We start from the raw sequence: 22,255 nt of genomic DNA, 5'->3' as shown, positions 1-22,255 counted from the left end.
CAGAAATAATCAGCAGGTCAGGCAGCATCTGTAAAGAAGCTGAGTTAATTCTCAGATCGACGTTGTCCCATCATCAGAACAGTAGAGATCCCTCTGACTGAAAGGAAGCAGAAGACTAGGTGTGTAAACCTAGCCACCTGGAATAGTGACAGATACCTCAGCCACCAGGGTTAGTAGTGGTGACTCACTGGACACTCAGCCTGATTCCTGAAACTACATCAATGACACAGGGGAGTTGCGCTGACACATTCCGGGAAAAAAATGAGGCTGTGTCAGCTGACTAGCGAGAGACCTACACTGACTGGAATGGGATTACATAAGGAATAATGTTGCTTGATGTTTTTGTTAACTTTATGAACCTGAAACAGTTTTGACTCATTAACTGAAACGGATCTGGCTTATTGTGTGATGATGCGATGATGCAACATGACTCATGGCTTGTTACCTGTCTTCCTCACCTGACTAGACTCTTATTGGAAATCTCCCTTATTGCAGGGCTGTTTTGGTCTTTATCTCTGCCTCTCTAACCCACCTTCAAAACGCATCTGAAAAACCTGCCTCACTGACCAAGCTTTTGGTTTGCTGCCCGAAAAATCACTTTGTTGTGACTCGGTGTCAGACCGACAATCATTTCCTGTGAAATGCCTCAGGATGTTTTACTGCTGGGATCATGTAACCACTTGGCTGCACTGGTTTCTCAGTTCGCCTGAATTCAGTCTGCGTGTCGCACAAAGTTATCACCGGCGCTAGGCCAGTTTCCACTAGATTAGATCCACTAGAAACATGACGCTCGCAGCTGGCCTGGGCCTCAAAACTAGCCACGCCGCCCCAGAGTGAATTAATCGCCATGGCGAGGGTCTGCCAATTACACCTTTTGGCCCTTCAAGTAGGCTTGAAAAATCAAGCATTTTTTTAGGCAGAAGGACAGAATTGGGCACCTGGTAAAAGAATGGTTAACAAAAATTCAATTTGCTAAGTAACTGACTAGCGTACACCCACAAAGCTAATAAATGATTCTGCATAGTTTTTATTCGGTCATTCTCAGTTATGTAAAATTGGGAGTGGACTAAACACACTGATTAAATCAAGACTGACAGCCCAGTGCAGTGGTGCGGGAGCGCTGCACTGTCGGAAATGCCATCTTTTGGAAGAAATGTCAAACCGGGGCCCCATCTGCCTGCTCAGGTGGATGTGAACGATTCCTACATCAAAGAAGAACAGGGGAGTTCTCCCTGGAATCCTAGCCAACGTTCATCCCTCAATCAACGTCACAAAAAGCAGATTGTCCAGTCATTATCCACATTGCTGATTGTAGGATCTTGCTGTGCACAAATTCACTGCTGCATTTCCCACGGTCCAACAGTGGCTATGCTTCAAAAAGCACTTCATTAGCTGCAAAGCGGTTTGAGACATCAAAGCAGTCATGAAAGGCGCTATATAAATGCGAGTCTTTTTTAGATTAAAAATGCTTATGCTTTGGAATAAATCCTTTTTCAGCTGCGCTAATAAGACTGCTGCAGGTTACCAGTCATATCTCAAGAAATATTGTTTAATGGAACAAAATAAATAATAGTGTCCTAAAATAGCCTGTCCAATTGCACTGTGCGTGGAAGATTTTACATTTGTGATTATGCAAATGACCTTGAGCCAAAATTTGAACGGCGAGTTCGCTTTGGAAAAGGGCCGCAATTTGGAGCGCAAGTTACTCCTGGCTGGGATTGCCGCCTGCAGCCAGAACAGAAAGTGTACCTTTCGCTGGTGGCATAGCGATAATGTCACCGGACCAGCAACCCAGGGGGCCAGGCTAACGCTCTGGATGACATGGGTTCAAATCCCGCAGCCGGTGGAATCTGAATTCAATTAATTAAAATCTGGAATTGCAAGCTGGTCTCAGTAATGGTGACCATGAAACTAACATCAAAACTCATCTGGTTCATTAATAGCCCCTTGGGGGGAGAGAATCTGCCATCCTTACCTGGTCTGGCCTACACGTGACTCCAGGCCCACAGCAACGTGGTTGGCTCTTAACTGCCCCTCTGAAATGGCCTTGTAAGCCACTCAGTTCAAAGGGCAATTAGGGGTGGGAAACCAACGCTGGCCTTGCCAGCGACGCCCACGTCTCACGAAAGAATAAAAAGGGGAAAAAAAAAATTGCGGGTCAATCCACGTTGTTGTTGCTACTGCTGCGGTTCACTTAGTGTGAACGGTGGGACAGAGATAATCCGGCGCATGCCTCAATCAGATTTCCAGAAGGTTTCTGCTGAACGAAACTCGCTGGGCTCACGTGGCCCTGAGAGAGCAAGTTAGTCAGCAAGGTACAGGTTCAGACAGTACCGTCACATTCAAACCTGCCCAAGCTGCAGGGGGCAATTCTTTTCACCTGGCTTCCACATCATTTGCTTTTGTTTGCAAAGTAAATTGCTGGAAGTGACGGGACAAGTTGAGAAAGCGGTTGATCAAGGATTCAGGATCGCAGGCTTTTTTAAAGTACAAAAGCGAGGGGGGTTGGTTATAACAGACTGGTTAGGCCTCAGCTAGAGTGCTCCGTACAGCTCCTGGCGCCTCACCAGAGAAAGTGAAGAGGAGATTTGGTATCAGGGATAAGGGACCTTAGGTGTGTGGAGAGGCTGGGAGAAGCCAGGATCATTCTCCTTGGAGCAGAGAAGGTTAATGGGCAATTAAATAGAGCTTCAAAGTCATGTGGAGCTTTGAGAGCATAAATAAGGAGGATTTATTTCCACTGACAGGAGGGTCAGTAACCAGAGGGCACACAATTAAAGTAATTGGCACTCAATTGCACAAACGCGCACCCAGCCCATCTGACCCTGTAAAATCCCCCTCATTAACAACTGGTGGCTTACGGCAAAACTGGGAGAGCTTTCTCGCTGATCAAGCAACAGCCCTGACCTGGTTATGCTTAAAGAATTGTATCAATTTCAGTCAGCCTAGTCTCCAGGAGTCAAAGATTCCTCCATCACTATCCCTGGGTACCACCAGCAGGATAGATGCACCAGAGGTGGTGGCACAATGTATACAGTCAGGAGGGAGTTGCACTGGGGAGCCCTCAGCATTGACTCCGGACCCCATGAAGTCTCATGGCATCAGGTCAAACATGGGAAAAGAAAATATCCTGCTGTTTACCACCTACTGCCTTCCCACAGCTGAAGAATCAGTACTTCTTCATGTTGAACACCATTTGGAAGAAGCACTGAATGTACTCTGGGTGGGGCACTTCAATGCCCATCACGAGGGTGGCTCGACAGCACTGCTATTGACCAATTTGGCTGAGTCCTAAAAGACAAAGCTGCTAGACTGGGTCTGCAGCAGGTGGTGAGGGAATCAACAAGAGAAAAAATCTACTTGATCTCATCCTCACCAATCTACCTGGTGGGTGCATCTGTCTATGACAGTATAGGTAGGAGTGACCACTGCACGGTCCTTGTGGAGACAAAGTAAGTCCGGCCTTCAGATTGAGACCTCGAGATTGTGACACTAATACCATGCTAAATGGGACAGGTTCAGAACAGGTCCAGCAACTCAAAACTGCATGGGCATCCATGAGGCACTGTGGGCCATCAGCAACAGCAGGATTGTATTAAACCACAATCTGTAACCTCATGGCCCGACATATCCCCCACTTTACTATTACCACCAAGCCAGAGGATCAACCCTGGTTCAATGAAGAGAGCAGGAGGGCATGCCGGGGCAGCACCAGGCATACCTAAAAATGAGAAGTCAACTTGGTGAAGCTACAACACAAGACCACTTGCATTTTTTTTTATTCATTCATGGGATGTGGGCTTCACATTTATTGCCCATCCCTAATTGCCCCTTGAGAAGGTGGTGGTGAGCTGCCTTCTTGAACTGCTGCAGTCCATTGGTGTAGGTACACCCACAGTGCTGTTAGGGAGGGAGTTCCAGGATTTTGACTCAGCGACAGCGAAGTAACAGCGATATACTTCCAAGTCGGGATGATGAGTGACTTGGATAAAAGCAAAAAACTGTGGATGCTGGAAATCCAAAACAAAAACAATAAAAATACCTGAAAAAACTCAGCAGGTCTGGCAGCATCTGCGGAGAGGAATACAGTTAATGTTTCGAGTCCATATGTCTCTTCAACAGAATTAAGGAAAAATATAAGAGAGGTGAAATATAAGCTGGTTTAAAGGTGGGTGGGACAGGTAGAGCTGGATAGAGGGCCAGTGATAGGTGGAGATTGCCAAAAGATGTCATAGACAAAAGGACAAAGAGGTGTTGAAGGTGGTGATTTTAGCTAAGAAATGTGCTTATTGGTGACATTAAGGGTAGAAAGCAGGACGAGCAAGGTACAGATAGCCCTAGTGGGGGTGGGGGGAAGGGATTGAAATAGGCTAAAAGGTAGAGATAAAACATGGAAATACATTTAAAAATAATGGAAATAGGTGGGAAAAGAAAAATCCATATAAATTATTGGAAAAAAGGGGGATTGGAAAGAGGGTGGGGAAGGAGGAGAGAGTTCATGATCTAAAATTGTTGAACTCAATATTCAGTCCGGAAGGCTGTAAGGTGCCTCGTCGGAAGATGAGGTGCTGTTCCTCCAGTTTACGTTGAGCTTCACTGGAACAATGCAGCAGGCCAAGGATGGACATGTGGGCATGAGAGCAGGGTGGAGTGTTGAAATGGCAAGCGACAGGGAGGTCTGGGTCATGCTTGCGGACAGTCCGAAGGTGTTCCACAAAGCGGTCACCCAGTCTGCGTTTGGTCTCTCCAATGTAGAGGAAACCGCATTGGGAGCAGCGAATGCAGTAGACTAAATTGAGGGAGGTGCAAGTGAAATGCTGCTTCACTTGAAAGGAATGTTTGGGCCTTTGGACAGTGAGGAGGGGGAAAGTAAAGGGGCAGGTGTTGCACCTTCTGCCCTCTCTGATGCTGAACGTTCAGTGCTCAGCAAAAGACTGTTTCATACCCTTACGCCCTCATCTCAATGAATTTCGGGCTCGGCACGATGCTGAACTCTTCTTCCGCCGCTTTCGTCTCCGTGCTCACTTCTTTCGGCAGGAGTCCTCTCCCCATTCAACGGATCCTTTTACCCGCTTCCAATATTCTCCCTCCACCTGGACCCCTCCCTCTGGATTCTTACCTTCTCTTGATCTTTTCATTGAGAACTGTCGGCGTGACGTCAGTCATCTCAATTTCTCTGCCCCTATCACCCATTCTAACCTGTCTCTCTCTGAACTTGCCGCACTCTGTTCTCTCAAGTCCAATGTCTGGCATACTGACCTCTAACTCGCAGAGGCCTACCTCCTACCTCCCCGTGGACCACGACCCCACCGCTGAACATCAAGCCATTGTTTCCAGGACAGTGACTGACCTCATCTCCTCTGGAGATCTTCCTTCCACACCTTCCAACCTCATAGTCTCCCAACCTCAGACAGCCCGCTTCTACCTTCTTCCCAAAACCTACAAACAGAACTGTCCCAGCAGACCGAGCGTGTCAGCCTGTTCCTGCCCCACGGAACTCATTTCTTGCTACCTTGACTCCATTCTCTCTCCCCTTGTTCAGTCCCTTCCTCTGATACCCTACATCATATCAACAAATTCCAGTTGCCTGGCCCTAACCACCTCCTCTTCACCATGGACATCCAATCCCTCTACACTTCCATCCCCCATCGGGATGGTCTGAGGGCTCTCCGCTCCTTCCTCGAACAGAGGCCTGAACAATCTCCATCCACCACTACTCTCCTCCGTCTGGCTGAACTTGTTCTCTCACTGAACAATTTCTCCTCTCACTTCCTCCAAATAAAAGGTGTGGCTATGGGTACCCGCGTGGGCCCCAGTTATGCCTGTCTCTTTATGGGGTATGTGGAACATTGCTTGTTCCAGTCCTACTCCGGCCCCCTCCCACAACTCTTTCTCCGGTACATCGATGACTCCTTCGGTGCTGCTTCATGCTCTCGTCTGGACCTAGAAAAATTTAATTTTGCTTCCAATTTCCACCCCTCCATCATTTTCACATGGTCCATCTCTGACACTTCCTTTCCCTTCCTTGACCTCTCTGCCTCAATTTCTGGTGATAGACTGTCCACCAATATCCATTACAAGCCTACCGACTCCCACAGCTACCTCGACTACAGCTCCTCACACCGCACTTCCTGTAAGGACTCCATCCCATTCTCTCAGTTCCTTCGCCTCTGTCGCATCTGTTCTGATGATGCCACTTTCAAAAACAGTTCCTCTGACCTGTCTTCCTTCTTCCTTAACCAAGGTTTTCCACCCACGGTGGTGGACAGGGCCCTCAACCGTGTCCGGCCCATCTCCCATGCATCCGCCCTCACACCTTCCTCTCCCTCCCAGAACCATGATAGGGTCCCCATTGTCCTCACTTATCAGCCCATCAGCCTCCGCATTCAAAGGATCATCCTCCGCCATTTCCGCCAACTCCAGCATGATGCCACCACTAAAGACATCTTCCCTTCACCCCCCCTTGTTGGCATTCCGCAGGGATCGTTCCCTCCGGGACACCCTGGTCCACTCCTTCATCACCCCCCACACCTCAACCCTCTCCCACAGCACCTTCCCATGCAACCTGCCCCTTTACTTACCCCCTCCTCACCATCCAAGGACCCAAACACTCCTTTCAAATGAAGCAGCATTTCACTTGCACTTCCCTTAATCTAGTCTACTGCATTCGCTGTTCCCAATGCGGTTTCCTCTACATTGGAGAGACCAAACGCAGACTGGGTGACCGCTTTGTGGAACACCTTCGGTCTGTCCGCAAGCATGACCCAGACCTCCCTGTCGCTTGCCATTTCAACACACCACCCTGCTCTCATGCCCACATGTCCGTCCTTGGCCTGCTGCAATGTTCCAGTGAAGCTCAACGCAAACTGGAGGAACAGCACCTCATCTTCTGACTAGGCACTTTACAGCCTTCCGGACTTAATATTGAGTTCAACAACTTTAGATTATGAACTCTCTCCTCCATCCCACCCCCTTTCCGATCCCCCTTTTTCCCACCCCCTTTCCGATCCCCCTTTTTTCCAATAATTTATATAGATTTTTCTTTTCCCACCTATTTCCATTATTTTTAAATGTATTTCCATCCGTTGTTTTATCTCTACCTTTTAACTTATTTCGATCCCTTCCCCCCACCCCCACTAGGGCTATCTGTACCTTGCTTGTCCTGCTTCCTGCCCTTAATGTCACCTATTAGCACATTCCTTAGTTCATATCACCACCTTCAACACCTCTTGGTCCTTTTGTCCATGACATCTTTTGGTTATCTCCACCTATCACTGGCCCTCTATCCAGCTCTACCTGTCCCACCCCACCTCCCCACCGCCCCCCTTAAACCAGCTTATATTTCACCTCTCTTCTTTTTTTCCTTAGTTCTGTTGAAGAGTCATACGGACTCGAAACGTTAACTGTGTTCCTCTTCGCAGATGCTGTCAGAGCTGCTGAGTTTTTCCAGGTACTTTTATTGTTGTTTTTGTTGTGGCGAGTGACTTAGATGGGAACACCAACACCTGGAAGTTCCCCTCCATCTGCTGCCCTTATCCTTCTAGATGGTGGTGGTTGTGGGTTTGGAAGGTGCTGTCTAAGGAGCCTTGGTGCATTCCTGCAGTGCAAAGGGAATGGGCCCTGGCAACATTCTAGCAATAGCACTGAAGACTTGTGCCTCAGAGCTTGCCATGCAACTAGCCAAGCTGTTCCAGTACTGCTACAACACTGGCATCTACCTGGCAATGTAGAAAATTGCCCAGGTATGTCCTGTCGGCAAAAAAACAGGGCAAATCCAACCCGGCAAATTACAGCCCTATCAGTCCACTCTCAATTATCAATAAAATGATGGAAGGGGTTGTCGACAGTGCTATAAAGCGGCACTTACTCAGCAATAACACCTGGTATAACGGAATGCGTATGAGGGAGTTGGTTGGGTAAGCACACAAGAAATACCTGTTGGTGAGTTAATCACAGTGGAAATGGATTGCCCTTGGCTAGCCCTCACTCTCTCGGCCTTGTCCACCTGCTCCTGGCAGCATGACAAGTCAAGGCAACTGGCGATGTGGTCGACTGCAGTGGATGATCTTCCTGTGCCGATGAACCTTACCGCTGTGCACACAGCTGTGCGGCAGTACTTCAGCAGCAGGAAGGGAATGCCATTTCTTCTGCTACATCCGTCCCAGGCAGTTCTTTTCACTCTGCAAAAGAGGCAGGGCTGGAGGCAGGCGTTTTCCTCACATGGCGACACCAGCTTGCATGCTACCCTCACCTGGCTTAGCCTGTAAACTGACACAGTTGTTAGGGTGCGGCTGCTGCTGTGCACCAGCGGCTGCTGGAGCCACTGGGTGAGAGCTGGGTGAGTGGTGAGGACCAGATGCAGTTATTTATCCAGCTATAGCGTAGGACATGGCTTACTCCTGCGAAAGGGACAATTCTGCTGTACACCCCCACCCCCCACCCCCCACCGTGAGGAGGCTCTTAAGTGCCCATTAATTGACCACTTAAGAGCCTCAACTGGCACAAAGGCAAACTCGACACGAGCCCCACTGTTAGGAGCCCCAGAGGAGGAGTGTTTAATGGGGTCCTTGCTCTGTTCCTGGGGCCAAAAGTCCAGAGTCACCTCCCACCTGTTTAGTGAGCAGCAGTACATGAAGAGATCAGACGCTAGGAATCCTGCGATGAGTAACTCACCTCCTGACTCCCCAAAGCCTGCCCACCATCTACAAGGCACCAGTCAGGGGTGTGATGGAATGCTCCCCACTTGCCTGGATGAGTGCAGCTCCCACAACACTCAAGAAGCTCAACCCCATCCAGGACAAAGCAGCCCCCACTTGATTGGCGCCACATCCACCAACCTAAACATCCACTCCCTCCACTATTGATACTCAGTGGCAGCCATATGGGGGAGCTCGTGGTGTAGTGGTAATGACACTGGACTAGTAATCCAGGGGCCCAGGCTAATGGTGTCGGGACATGGGTTTAAATCCCACCACAGCAGCTGGTGAGATTTAAATTCAATTATTAAATCTGGAATTGAAAGCTAGTCTCAGTAATGATGACCATGAAACTAGCATTGATTGTTGTAAAAACCCATCTGGTTCACTAATTCCCTTTAGAGAAGGAAATCTGCCATCCTTACCTGGTCTGGCCCACATGTGACTCCAGCTCCACAACAATGTGGTTGATTCTTAACTGCTCTCTGGAATGGCCTAGCAAGCCACTCAGTTCAAGGGCAGTTATGCAATAGGAAACAAATTATGGCCTTGCCAGTGATGCCCACATCCCTTGAAAGAATAGAAAAAATTACATAACTCACCAATCCTCCTTCAACAGAACCTTCCAAATCCGTGACCTCTACCATCTAGAAGATCAAGAGCAGGAGATAGATGGGAACACCACCAATTGGAAGTTCCCCTCAAAGCCACTCACCATCCTGACTTGGGAATATATCGCCGTTCCTTCACTGTCGCTGGGTCATAATCCTGGAACTCCCTCCCTAAAAGTACTGTGGGTGCGCCTACACCACATGGACTGCAGCGGTTCAAGAAGGTAGCTCACCACCACCTTCTCAAGGGCAATTAGGGATGGGCAACAAACGTTGTTTTTGATAGTCTCGTCCACATCCCACGAAAGCTAAAGGAATAGAGCTTAAAAATAGGGAAGTGTTGTTGCAACTGTACAAGGCATTGGTGAGACCGCACCTGGAATACTGTGCACAGTTTTGGTCCCCTTACTTGAGGAAGGATGTAGTTGCATTGGAGGGGGTTCAGAGGAGGTTCAGTAGATTGATTCCAGAGATGTGGGGCTTGTCTTATGAGGAGAGATTGAGCAGTTTAGGCCTATACTCACTAGAGTTTAGAAGGATGAGAGGAGATCTAATTGAGGTATATAAGATGCTAAAGGGGAAAGACAAAGTAGACGTGGAGCGGGTGTTTCCCCTTGTGGGGCATTCTAGAATGAGAGGCCATAATTTAGGCTAAGGGGTGGTAGATTTAAATCAGAGATGAGGAGGAATTACTTTTCTCAAAGGGTCATGAATCTGTGGAATTCACTACCTCAGAGTGCAGTGGATGCCAGGACACTGAATAAATTTAAGGAGGAGATAGACAGATTTTTAATTAGTAACGGGCTGAAAGGTTATGGGGAGAGGGCGGGAAATTGGAGTTGAGGCTGAAATGAGATCAGCCATGATCGTATTGAATGGCGGGGCAGGCTCGAGGGGCTAAATTGCCTACTCCTGCTCTTAGTTCCTTTGTTCTTATGAAAGAATTAAAAACAGGAGGCAACACCTCTCCTGATGAGAGATGTGACAGGCCTGTCCTGCTTGTGATGGAACAGAATCTAACACTGTATATTTTTATAAAAATATATCCTCTTGGCTATTTCTTAATTTGAAATTGGACCTTTTGGCTGAGCAAAGACTATTAAGATGGCTGACCCTCCGTCTGTGAGTTATTGTCTGAGTCCTCAGAACAAAAGAAGCTACTTTGCAGTTTCAGAAATGTCACACCTCGCTATTTCTAAGGGGCTGCTAACAGACCACCTGGGGACTGCTCAGCCCCACTTCAAAGGGCCACTTGTATTTGTTAAACCAGGGTCTGCGAGCAGAGTCAGAGAGTCTACAGAGGCAATGACTTCCCAAACACCAGACCCTCGTCAAATAGTACCTCTTTCGACCCATAATGGCCAAGGTGTTATCGGCCTGGAATGCAAAGCCAATTTCCAGACGCGGGATAGACGTCCTTTGTTGAAGATATTGTGGCGAGGCAAGGACCCAAGACTGGCTTGGTGAACATGTTAATATCGCCTTCCTGATCTGTAAGTTCCAGTCTGCTGCTTTAACTTCTGACTAGCAGGCCACACAGGAGAATCTGTGCCCAGGTTGGACACAGGCCCCATCTACCCTGACTCTGCTGAAAGTTCTGCACCAAGCTTACAAACACGGATTCATCTCTGCCTGAAGTCAACACCACCAGAAAAGCTAATATTACGACACCGGTTTTTATCCGCCGACCTCTGTGAAGGAATTCCTCATCAGGCTTTGATTCTGGACTCTGGAACTCACATGAACCAATATTTATTTTCCCTGTGGTCTCTGCACTGTAAATCCTTCTTTTCTCTATCCCTCCTTTTACTGTAGGTTTGTGGAGGGGAACATTGCAGGCCCTCCTTCTCGTGGCTTTTGAATGTGTGCAATAAACTAACCTTTTGAATTCATCCCTGACTCGAGTTTGCTGTGGGGTTATTAGTAGGAATTGAATCTCACAAAAACCGAGGGATTGGGAAGTACGCCACTGATTATCAAAAAGGGAACAAATCAAAACATCTTTCAGTTTACGGACGGGTGGTGAAAGGAAAAATTAGTGCTGTTTGAACAGACTCCCCTCCTGTCCGTAACATGCCTCTTACAGCAAGTGCTTCTACCTTGAGTTCAGAGTCAACATTCACTCTGTGGGCTCAGAATCGGCTACAGTCTGGAGCTTTCCTACAGCAAGGTCAAGGACCAGATCAGAGGACCCTTACTCTGTACAGTAGCTACTGGGGCTTGTCAGATGACAGCACACGAATCTCCTGACTTAAAGAGCACTGCATATTCATCAATTAATCAGCCAGCCCTTCGTTAATAAAGGTAATAATTTTCTCTCCAGAATTTAAAACACTTCTTACCCTGTGGAACAAGATACAGTTTCAAATCAGCTATGCTAAATATAAACCACAAACTTCCTGCTGCTTGGAGGCTGTAAACTAACCCCTCGTAAATCAGGTTTTCACTAGAAATATAATCTAAATTCTTTGACGTATATTGAATTAACATGTCTGTATTTCCGTTCTCAATATTAAATGTACTCTGTAACAATGATGATGCTCACCACGACGTGTGGAATCTATGGCAACTTACATTAAACTCTACTGTTGTGTAATCTAGACCCCCAGAAGCTCACGTACCCTCAGAACTGTTGTGTGTCAGTGGTGGCTCAGTTTCTCACTTCTGACTCACAACGTTCTGGGTTCAAGTCCCACACCAGGATTTGAGCGCAAAAAATCAAGGCTGGCCGCTGGAGTGCTACCCTGTCGGAGGTGCCCACTTTTTTTTTGGATGGGACGTCCCATCTGCCTGCTCTGGTGAATGTGAAACATCCCGTGGCACTATTTTGAAGAAGACCAGGGGAATTGTCCTGGCCGATATTTACCCCTCAATCAACATCACAAAAAAAAATGATCTGGTCATTAGCCCATTGCTTTCTGTGGGAGCTTGCTGTGCACAAATTGGCTGCCACATTTCCCAGATCACCATACCGACACTTCATTGGAGGTAAAGTGCTTTGAGCTGTCCGACGTTCATAAAAAGCCCCATATATTGTTAATACTCATGCAAAAGTCAACGCCATGCTCTTTGGTCCAGAAAGCCCACATTTTTCAAACACCTCTTTTAAAAGTTGACTCTAGCTTTTCAGAGGGTCAAAGCCCAACACACTCAGCAGCAAATTGTAATCCTGGACATGTTACTCATTCGACTTGATTCTAAATATACAAGTAAATGCTTCAAACATTTATATGGTTAAGTTTTGTTTTTATTTATTCAAATTATTAAAGATTGCAAATGATAATTAATCTGAACGGTGGGAGTTTTTTTTCCCTTTATTCCATCGTGATGTTCTTGTTGGGACGGGTCTCTCGAAGAATTAAGGGACGTGGGGAGAGGGCGGGAAAAGCCCTAGATCACCAATGATCGTATTGAATGGCAGAGCAGGCTCGATGGGCCGAATGGTCTACCCCAGCTCCTATTTCGCGTGGAGTTCACTTGGGCCCGGCTCACACACGCATGCCAACCCTTCCGAAATATTACCCGTGGAAAAGCCATGACTTTTCACCCAAAAAAAAAGAACCGGTCTCACAAATTCGACTTTTACATGAGCGTGCACAGTAAATGGAAGCCCTTCTTTAAAGCACAGCAAGGGTGTGAGGGAGCATGGAACTGTACCTAGCACAAGCTAGCATGCATCGAACTGTCCACAGCATGAGCCAGAGAATAGGGAACCATACTCAACAGGAGTCCATTACTGCGCCTGCAGGGCTTGACCCTTGACTGCAATTGCAGCTCAGTCCAGCGCACATGGACATGTGTATCACATCAACTCGGACCCAGGCCAGCTCAGTTCTTATTCTTCCAACGGATGAAGCTCGTGGGAGCTAAATATCCGAGCTAGCTGATTGTTTTAACTTTCTTGCATTCCATTCACGTTCGATAAGTTGATTTTCTCAAAAGAAGTGGGTTCTTTTCTCCCAGTTACTTCTTTTCAGTTCCAACCTCAGGTTGTTGTCACTTTGTTGGTGAGTTTTAGTGGAGTGAGGTTTGCATTTACTGTCCTGGAGTGCCCCCTGCAGGTTGCAGCTGCTCATTGTTCCCCACTGCTGCAGTCACCGAAACCCACCTCAGGTTGCACTGTTTTAGTTTTTATCAGGTTGCACTGTCAATCTCTCAGTATTCTGGCACGCACTGAGTCACAGCCGGTCCTTAACAGATTCAGCAACACCCAGACAGTACAGGAAATACTGATTTCCCTCTCAGGAACAGTGTATTTAATTCAAATGTTGATCACTGCAGAACTGGTTCCTTAAACCCACCTATTTTTAGCCTTTTGTTTGCCATTAGTTTGCCAGTTTGTCTGTGGGCCACACGGGCTGCCACCCAGCACTCCTGGGAACAGTACCCAAGCTCCGGGGGATTGTGCCGCTCAGCTACGTAATGAGGCAGCTGGCGAGAAAGCGGGCTGGTGGTCGCGTGAGAGGCTAGAGGTACCCACAGCAGAACCTTGACATTCACCCAATCAGCATCCCACCCGATCACCATCTCACCCGGACGAGGGGGGGGTCCACCATGCACCAAAGCAGTGACCCTCCCAATGTTAGGCCTCAGGCTTCATTTACAGGAGGCCAGTGAGCAGTGACCACCTACTGAGATGCCTCGGGTGCCGCTCACTCAGAAAGAGCATTTAAAGGCGCGTTGTTATTGGGGCAGAGGAGGTGACGTTCAGGGTGGCCATTCGTCTGGTTTTATACTGACGGTCAGCTGGTCTGGCCCCAGTCTTGTACTGGATGCCTTTATGTCCAGTATTTTATTTTGAAAAACCTCCAGGAACCACAATTGTTTATCTTCATTGGAGTGTGAGAGTTTACAAACAGGCCGTTGTGTGTGATTCCCACCATGACATATGAACCTGGCCTGTACCTGTCTGGGACCCGGCCCCTCCTATCCAGGTCCCAGTGCCTTTGTCAGCACCCTGCACTGAGCCCGAGAAGCTCTGCCTGCCCCAAAAACTGACCTCCACACGGGTCCCTTCCCCCGTTTACATACAGATGACGATGTAGAGTGAGCTTCTCGTTCTTAAAGGGGCTGCATCTCGGCAAAGAGGCAGCGCGAGTGCTGCTGGGGGGAGTGCCAGTTTTCAGGAGGTGCATCAGTGGTCACCCTCGAAAGACGAGGAAACAGATGGCGTGACCAGGGGTCAGGTGAGTGAGAGAGGGGGAGGGGGAAGTAAGAGAGGAATGACTGGGTGAGCGAGACATGGAAGGCGACTGGTATAGGGAGGGTGAGGGAGACAGAGAGGGGGTGTTAGCTGCTAGTGATCTGCGATTTTAACATGAGGATGAGATGCTCATGAACCTGTATTTTTAATTGACCATTTCTTGAGGACTGAAGTGGTCCCTTTAAAAGATGCTTGTTAGACCCCAAACGTCCCATGTGTCCTTTAGCCCAACACCAACTCTTGGGGGGTAATGGACTGGCTGCCTCACGGCATCAAACAGATGCTAGGCTCAATTTCAGGGAAAAGGGCAAGGGCAGACCACAGGTACCTGGTCTGATGGCGAGTGGCGCTTGGTAAATCAGAATGTGCCCATGATAAGTCATGTTGGACACTTTGCTGCCAGTTCTAAAGCTCAGTGTGATACAAACTGATCTGTAACTCACTGCCTGTTTCTGAGAAGTACTCAGGCACACAGATATGTCCAGGGGGAGGAGAGCAGGGAATTTTTTATTGATCGGACTTGGCAATAAAAGCAGAGTAAAATTCCTTCTACACCGTCCCCATCAAACACTCCCAGGGCAGGTACAGCACGGGGTTAGATACAGATTAAAGCTCCCTCTGACCTGGGGTGCAGACTGTGTCAGTGCCGGGCAGAGGTTATGTCAATACCAGGCAGTGATTTAAACTTGGGTACAGCCTTGAGTCTCAGGGGCAGACAGCAGTTCTGAACTCTACACTCACAAACCAGGCCATGGCCACTCCCACCAAACACTCCCAGGACAGGGACAGCACGGGGTTAGATACAGAGTAAAACTCCCTCTACACTGTCCCCGTCAAACACTCGCAGGGCAGGTACAGCACTGGGTTAGATACAGAGTAAAGCTCCCTCTACACTGTCCCCGTCAAACACTACCAGGACAGGTACAGCATGGGGTTAGATACAGAGTAAAGCTCCCTCTACACTGTCCCCATCAAACACTCCCAGGACAGGTACAGCACAGGGTTAGATACAGAGTAAAGCTCCCTCTACACTGTCCCCATCAAACACTCCCAGGACAGGTACAGCGCAGGGTTAGATACAGAGTAAAGCTCCCTCTACACTGTCCCATCAAACACTCCCAGGGCAGGTACAGCACGGGGTTAGATACAGAGTAAAGCTCCCTCTACACTGTCCCCATCAAACACTCCCAGGACAGATACAGCACTGGGTTGGATACAGAGTAAAGCTCCCTCTACACTGTCCCCGTCAAACACTCCCAGGGCAGGTACAGCACGGGATTAGATACAGAGTAAATCTCCCTCTACACTGTCCCTATCAAACACTACCAGGACAGGTACAGCACGGGGTTAGATACAGAGTAAAGCTCCCTCTACACTGTCCCCATCAAACACTCCCAGGACAGGTACAGCACGGGGTTAGATACAGAGTAAAGCTCCCTCTACACTGTCCCCATCAAACACTCCCAGGACAGGTACAGCACGGGATTAGATACAGAGTAAATCTCCCTCTACACTGTCCCCATCAAACACTCCCAGGACAGGTACAGCACGGGATTAGATACAGAGTAAATCTCCCTCTACACTGTCCCCATCAAACACTCCCAGGACAGGTACAGCACGGGGTTAGATACAGAGTAAATCTCCCTCTACACTGTCCACATCAAACACTCCCAGGACAGGTACAGCACGGGATTAGATACAGAGTAAAGCTCCCTCTACACTGTCCACATCAAACACTCCCAGGACAGGTACAGCACGGGATTAGATACAGAGTAAAGCTCCCTCTACACTCCCCATCAAACACTCCCAGGGCAGGTACAGCACGGGGTTAGATACAGAGTAAAGCTCCCTCTACACTGTCCCCATCAAACGCTCCCAGGACAGGTACAGCACAGGGTTAGATACAGAGTAAAGCTCCCTCTACACTGTCCCCATCAAACGCTCCCAGGACAGGTACAGCACAGGGTTAGATACAGAGTAAAGCTTCCTCTACACTGTCCCCATCAAACACTCCCAGGACAGGTACAGCACGGGGTTAGATACAGAGAAAAGCTCCCTCTAAACTGTCCCCATCAAACACTCCCAGGACAGGTACAGCACAGGGTTAGATACAGAGTAAAGCTCCCTCTACACTGTCCCCATCAAACACTCCAGGACAGGTACAGTACGGGGTTAGATACAGAGTAAAGCTCCCTCTACACCGTCCCCATGAAACATCCCCAGGACAGGTACAGCACGGGGTTAGATAAAGAGTAAAGCTCCCCCTAAACTGTCCCTATCAAACAGTCCCAGGACAGGTACAGCACTGGGTTAGATACAGTTTAAAGCTCCCTCTACACTGTCCCCATCAAACATCCCCAACCATGCAGATAGAAAGTTTATCGCACTGATTGCATTAATCACATTGATTCCACAGAAACTCTTGATCATTTAGCTGTGGAGACTCACCATTTCATTTTCTTGGATGTTTCAGAGAAATACTTTGCCATGGCCTAGTTTGAGTGTAGAGTTCAGAACTGCTGTATGCCCCTGAGACTCAAAGTTGTATCCGAGTGGAAATCGCCGCCTGGCATTAACAGAGCCTGTGCCTGGCACTGACACAGTCTGTGCCCCAGTGAGATACAGCACCTGACACTGACACAATTGCACTCCAGCGAGACACAGTGTCTGGCACTGACATAGTCGGCACTATAGTGAGAGACACTGCCTGGCACTGGCACAGTCTGTACCCCAATGTGACACAGTGCCTGGCACTGATACAGTCTGTACCCCAGTGAGAGACAGCACCTGACACTGACACAGTCTGAATGCCTGTGACAGATGGCTTGGCACTGACGCTGCCTATACCCCAGTGAAATACAGTGCCTGGCACTGGCAGTCTGTACCCCAGCGAGAGACAGTGCCTGGCACTGGCACAGTCTGTACCCCAGTGAGATACAGCACCTGGCGCTTACACAATTGCACTCCACTGAGAGACAGTGCCTGGTACTGATACAGTCTGTACCCCAGTGAGAGACAGTGCCTGGCACTGACACAGCCTGTATCCCACTGAGAGACAGTGCTTGGCACTGATACAGTCTGTACCCCAGTGAGAGACAGTGCCTGGCGCTTACACAATTGCACTCCACTGAGAGACAGTGCCTGGTACTGATACAGTCTGTACCCCAGTGAGACATAGTACCTGGCACTGACACAGCCTGCACTCCAGTGAGAGACAGTGCCTGGCACTGACCCAGCTTGTATCCCACTGAGAGACAGCACCTGGCACTGACACAGTCTGTACCCCAGTGAGAGACAGTGCCTGGCACTGACCCAGCCTGTATCCCACTGAGAGACAGTGCTTGGCACTGATATAGTCTCTACCCCAGTGAGAGACAGTGCCTGGCACTGGTACAGTCTGTAGCCCAGTGAGATACAGCACCTGGCGCTTACACAATTGCACTCCACTGACAGACAGTGTCTGGTACTGATACAGTCTGTACCCCAGTGAGAGACAGTGCCTGGCACTGATATAGTCTCTACCCCAGTGAGAGACAGCACCTGGCACTGACACAGTCTGAACCCCATTAAGACACAGTATCTGGCACTGGCACAGTCTGCACCACAGTGTGACACAGTGCCTGGCACTGATACTGTCTGTACCACTGTGTAACACAGTGCCTGGCTCTGATACAGTCTGTACTCCAGTGTGTCACAGTGCCTGGGCACTGACACAGTCTGTACCCCTGTGACACAGTGCCTGACATTGATACAATCTGTGCCCCAGTGAGAAACAGTGCCTGGCACTGACACAGTCTCAGACCCAGTGAAAGACAGTGCCTGGCACTGACACAGTCTGTGCCCCAGTGAGATACCACACCTGGCACTGACACAACTGCACTCCAGTGAGAGACAGTGCCTGGCACTGACCCAGCCTGTATCCCACTGAGAGACAGTGCCTGGCACTGATACAGTCTGTACCCCAGTGAGACACAGTGCCTGGCACTGACACAGCCTGCACTCCAGTGAGAGACAGTGCCTGGCACTGATCCAGCCTGTATCCCACTGAGAGACAGCACCTGGCACTGACACAGTCTGCACCCCAGTGAGAGACAGTGCCTGGCACTGACCCAGCCTGTATCCCACTGAGAGACAGTGCTTGGCACTGATATAGTCTCTACCCCAGTGAGAGACAGTGCCTGGCACTGGTACAGTCTGTACCCCTGTGACACAGTGCCTGGCATTGATACAATCTGTGCCCCAGTGAGAAACAGTGCCTGGCACTGACACACTCTCAGACCCAGCGAAAGACAGTGCCTGGCACTGACACAGTCTGTGCCCCAGTGAGATACCGCACCTGGCACTGACACAACTGCAATCCAGTGAGAGATAGTGCCTGGCACTGACCACTGACCCAGCCTGTATCCCACTGAGAGACAGTGCCTGGCACTGATACAGTCTGTACCCCAGTGAGACATAGTGCCTGGAACTGACACAGCCTGCACTCCAGTGAGAGACAGTGCCTGGCACTGACCCAGCCTGTATCCCACTAAGAGACAGCACCTGGCACTGACACAGTCTGTACCCCAGCGAGAGACAGTGCCTGGCACTGACCCAGCCTGTATCCCACTGAGAGACTGCTTGGCACTGATATAGTCTCTACCCCAGTGAGAGATAGTGCCTGGCACTGGTACAGTCTGTACCCAAATGAAAGGCAGAGCCTGGTACTAGAACAGTCTGTACTCCAGTGAGAGATAGTGAGCAAACAATGAAACCAAGGTTGAGTTCAGTTATTTTCCACATCAAGCCCCTTACAGTTTGGGAAATTTCCATTCAAAGTAAGTCAGAGATCCCACAACAGAATATTGGGACTGATGATGAGTAAGTAAACGAGCATTCCTGGGACGGCTGGTTCTAGATGCTTTCAGCGCTGGGTGTTTTGTACCTTTTTTTAACATTTAGCCCCAAGCTGGGTCTGTTCCAGATGTTCCACACATGAGGAACAGGCTGTACTGTACAGTCTGCACACTGTTCCAATCTGACTCACTGAATTATGCAATGCCTGGAACCCAGCAGCATTCACACTGGGGTCAATCACTTCAGTGCTGCACTATCATTGGGTCTATAGGTCCCTGGCTGCACTCCAATACAATGCTCGTGGAATACAACTCTCAACATAGTCGCGCATGCACACACATGTACATATAGATACAGAGGCATAGACATCTCAGCATTAGCATAAGGTGTACATAGAAATGTACTGAAGCTACAACACAGGACTACATACATGCTAAACAGTGGAAGCAAGATGCTATAGACAGTGCTAAGCAATCACACAACCAATGTATCAAATCAAAGCTCTGTAGTCCTGTCATTTCCAGTTGTGCTGGACAATTAAACAGTAATGGGAGGGGGCTCCAAACACATCCCCATCCTCAGTGATGGTGGAGCCCAACACATTAGTGCATAGAACAAGGCTGAAGCATTTACAACAATCTTCAGCCAGAAGTGTCGAGTAGATGATCCATCTCAGCCTCCCCTTGAGGTCCCCAGCATCACAAATGTCTGTCTTCAGCCAATTAGATTTACTCCAGGTGATATCAAGAAAATGCTGAGGGCACTGGATACTGCAAAGGCTATGGGCCCTGACAATATTCTGGCAATAGTACTGAAGACCTGTGCTTCATAACTTGTCATGCCCCTAGCCAAGCTATTCCATTACAGCTAGAACACTGGCATCTACCCAACAATGTGGAAATTTGCCAGCTTTGTCCTGTACATAAATAGCAGAACAAATCCAATCAAGCCAATTACTGCCCCATCAGTCTACTCTCAATCATCAGCAAAGTGATGGAAGGTGTCATCGACAGAGCTATCAAGTAGCACTTATTCACCAATAACCTGCTCACTGATGCTCAGTTTGGATTCTGCCAGGGACACTCTACTCCTGATCTCATTACAGCCCTGGTCTAAACATGGACAAGAGAGCTGAACACCAGAGGTGAGGTGAGAGTGACTGCCCTTGACAGCAAGGACCAAGTGTGGCGTCAAGGAGCCCGAGGAAAATTGAAGTCAATGGGAATCAGGGATAAAACTCTCCACTGGCTGCAATCATACTGAGCACAAAGGAAGATGGCTGTGGTTGCTGGAGGCCAATTATCTCAATCCAGGACACTGCTTTAGGAGTTCCTCAGAGCAGTGTCCTAGCCAAACCACCTCCGCTGCTTGATAAAGCAGTCTGTGCTCGGATGCAGCATTATCTAGACAACAGTCAGGCTTGGGTTGATAAGTGACAAGTAACATTCATGTAACACAGGTGCCAGGCAATGACCATCTCCAATAAGAGACAGTCTAAATATTCAGTAGCATTACCATCATCAAATCCTCCACCATCAACATCCTGGGAGTCACCACCAACCAGAAAAAACTGTACCTGCCACATAAATACTGTAGCTCCAAATATAGGTCAGAGACTGGGAATTCTGCACTGTGCAATTGACTCCCCAAAGCATGTTCACCATCTACAAGGTACAAGTCAGGGGTATGATGGAATACTCTTCACTGTAATGAGGTCTGGAGCAAAGTGGCCATGGTGACACTGAGGATCAGTGAGCAGATTATTGGAGAATAAGTGCTGCTTGATAGCAGTGTCTGAATGAGTACAGCTCCAACAACACTCAAGAAGCTCTACACCACCCAGGAGAAAGCAGCCTGCTTGACTGGCACTGCATCCACCACCTTAAACATTCACTCGCTCCACCACCGATGTACAGTAGCAGCAGTGTGTACCATCTGCAAGAAGCACTGCAGTAACTTACCAAGGTTCCTTTGATGGCGCCTTCCAAAGCCGCAATCTCTACCACCTTAAAGGACAAGGGCAGCAGACGCTTGAGAACACCACCACCTGCAAGTTCCCTTCCAAGCCACACAGCAGTCTGGCATTTTCTTTTTAAATTCATTCATGGTATGCGAGTGTCGCTGGCTGGGCCAGCATTTATTGCCCATCCCAATTGGCCTTGAGAAGGCGGTGGTGAGCTGCCTTCCTGAACTGTTGCAGATCATGTGGTGTAGGAACACCCACAGTGCTGTTAGGAAAAGAGTTTCAGGAATTTGACCCAGTGACACTGAAGGAACGGCAATATAGTTCCAAATCAGAACGGTGTGTGAAAAATATAGTTGAAAATATATCGCTGTTCCTTCATTAGGTCATTGAGGTTCAAAAATGGAGTTGCAGGTAAGATGGGCACAGGTATACATTGCTGCTGAAGCATTTTGAGAAGGAAAGGGAGGTTGGAGGTGGGGCAATAATTCACAAAGATAAAGGAGTAAAAGGATAAATTTTCTTTGAGCAAGACGGTGGCACCCATGGTGATGGAACCATTTACAATATTGGTTAGTAAGAGAGCCGGGAAGGGAAACTCAGTGGTTGCAAGAGAGAGAATATAAGAGAGACTCAACAGAACCATTTAAATCACTCCATTCAGTAGCCATTATTGTGACCTTATACTTTTTTTTGAACTATCCTTTATTATGTGAAGTGTTTGTAATAAGTAAACTGCACAAGATGCCACCAGGGCTGAAAAGCTGCATATGTAAACAAACCACTTTGTAGAAATGCTCACATTATCTGGACATTTAGTCTGAAGAACTGGATAAATGAACACAGAGCCTCTCCTGCACTACGCACTGACTGAACCGAGACCCAGTTAAACTGGCTCTTACTTCGGCGGAGATTTGGTCCTTCCTGCACCGGAGCTGGGAGGGAA

The sequence above is a fragment of the Carcharodon carcharias genome, chromosome 34, assembly GCF_017639515.1.
Source record: "Carcharodon carcharias isolate sCarCar2 chromosome 34, sCarCar2.pri, whole genome shotgun sequence".
In the NCBI taxonomy this organism is placed as follows: Eukaryota; Metazoa; Chordata; class Chondrichthyes; order Lamniformes; family Lamnidae; genus Carcharodon; species Carcharodon carcharias.
This window is presented reverse-complemented; position numbering follows the sequence as displayed.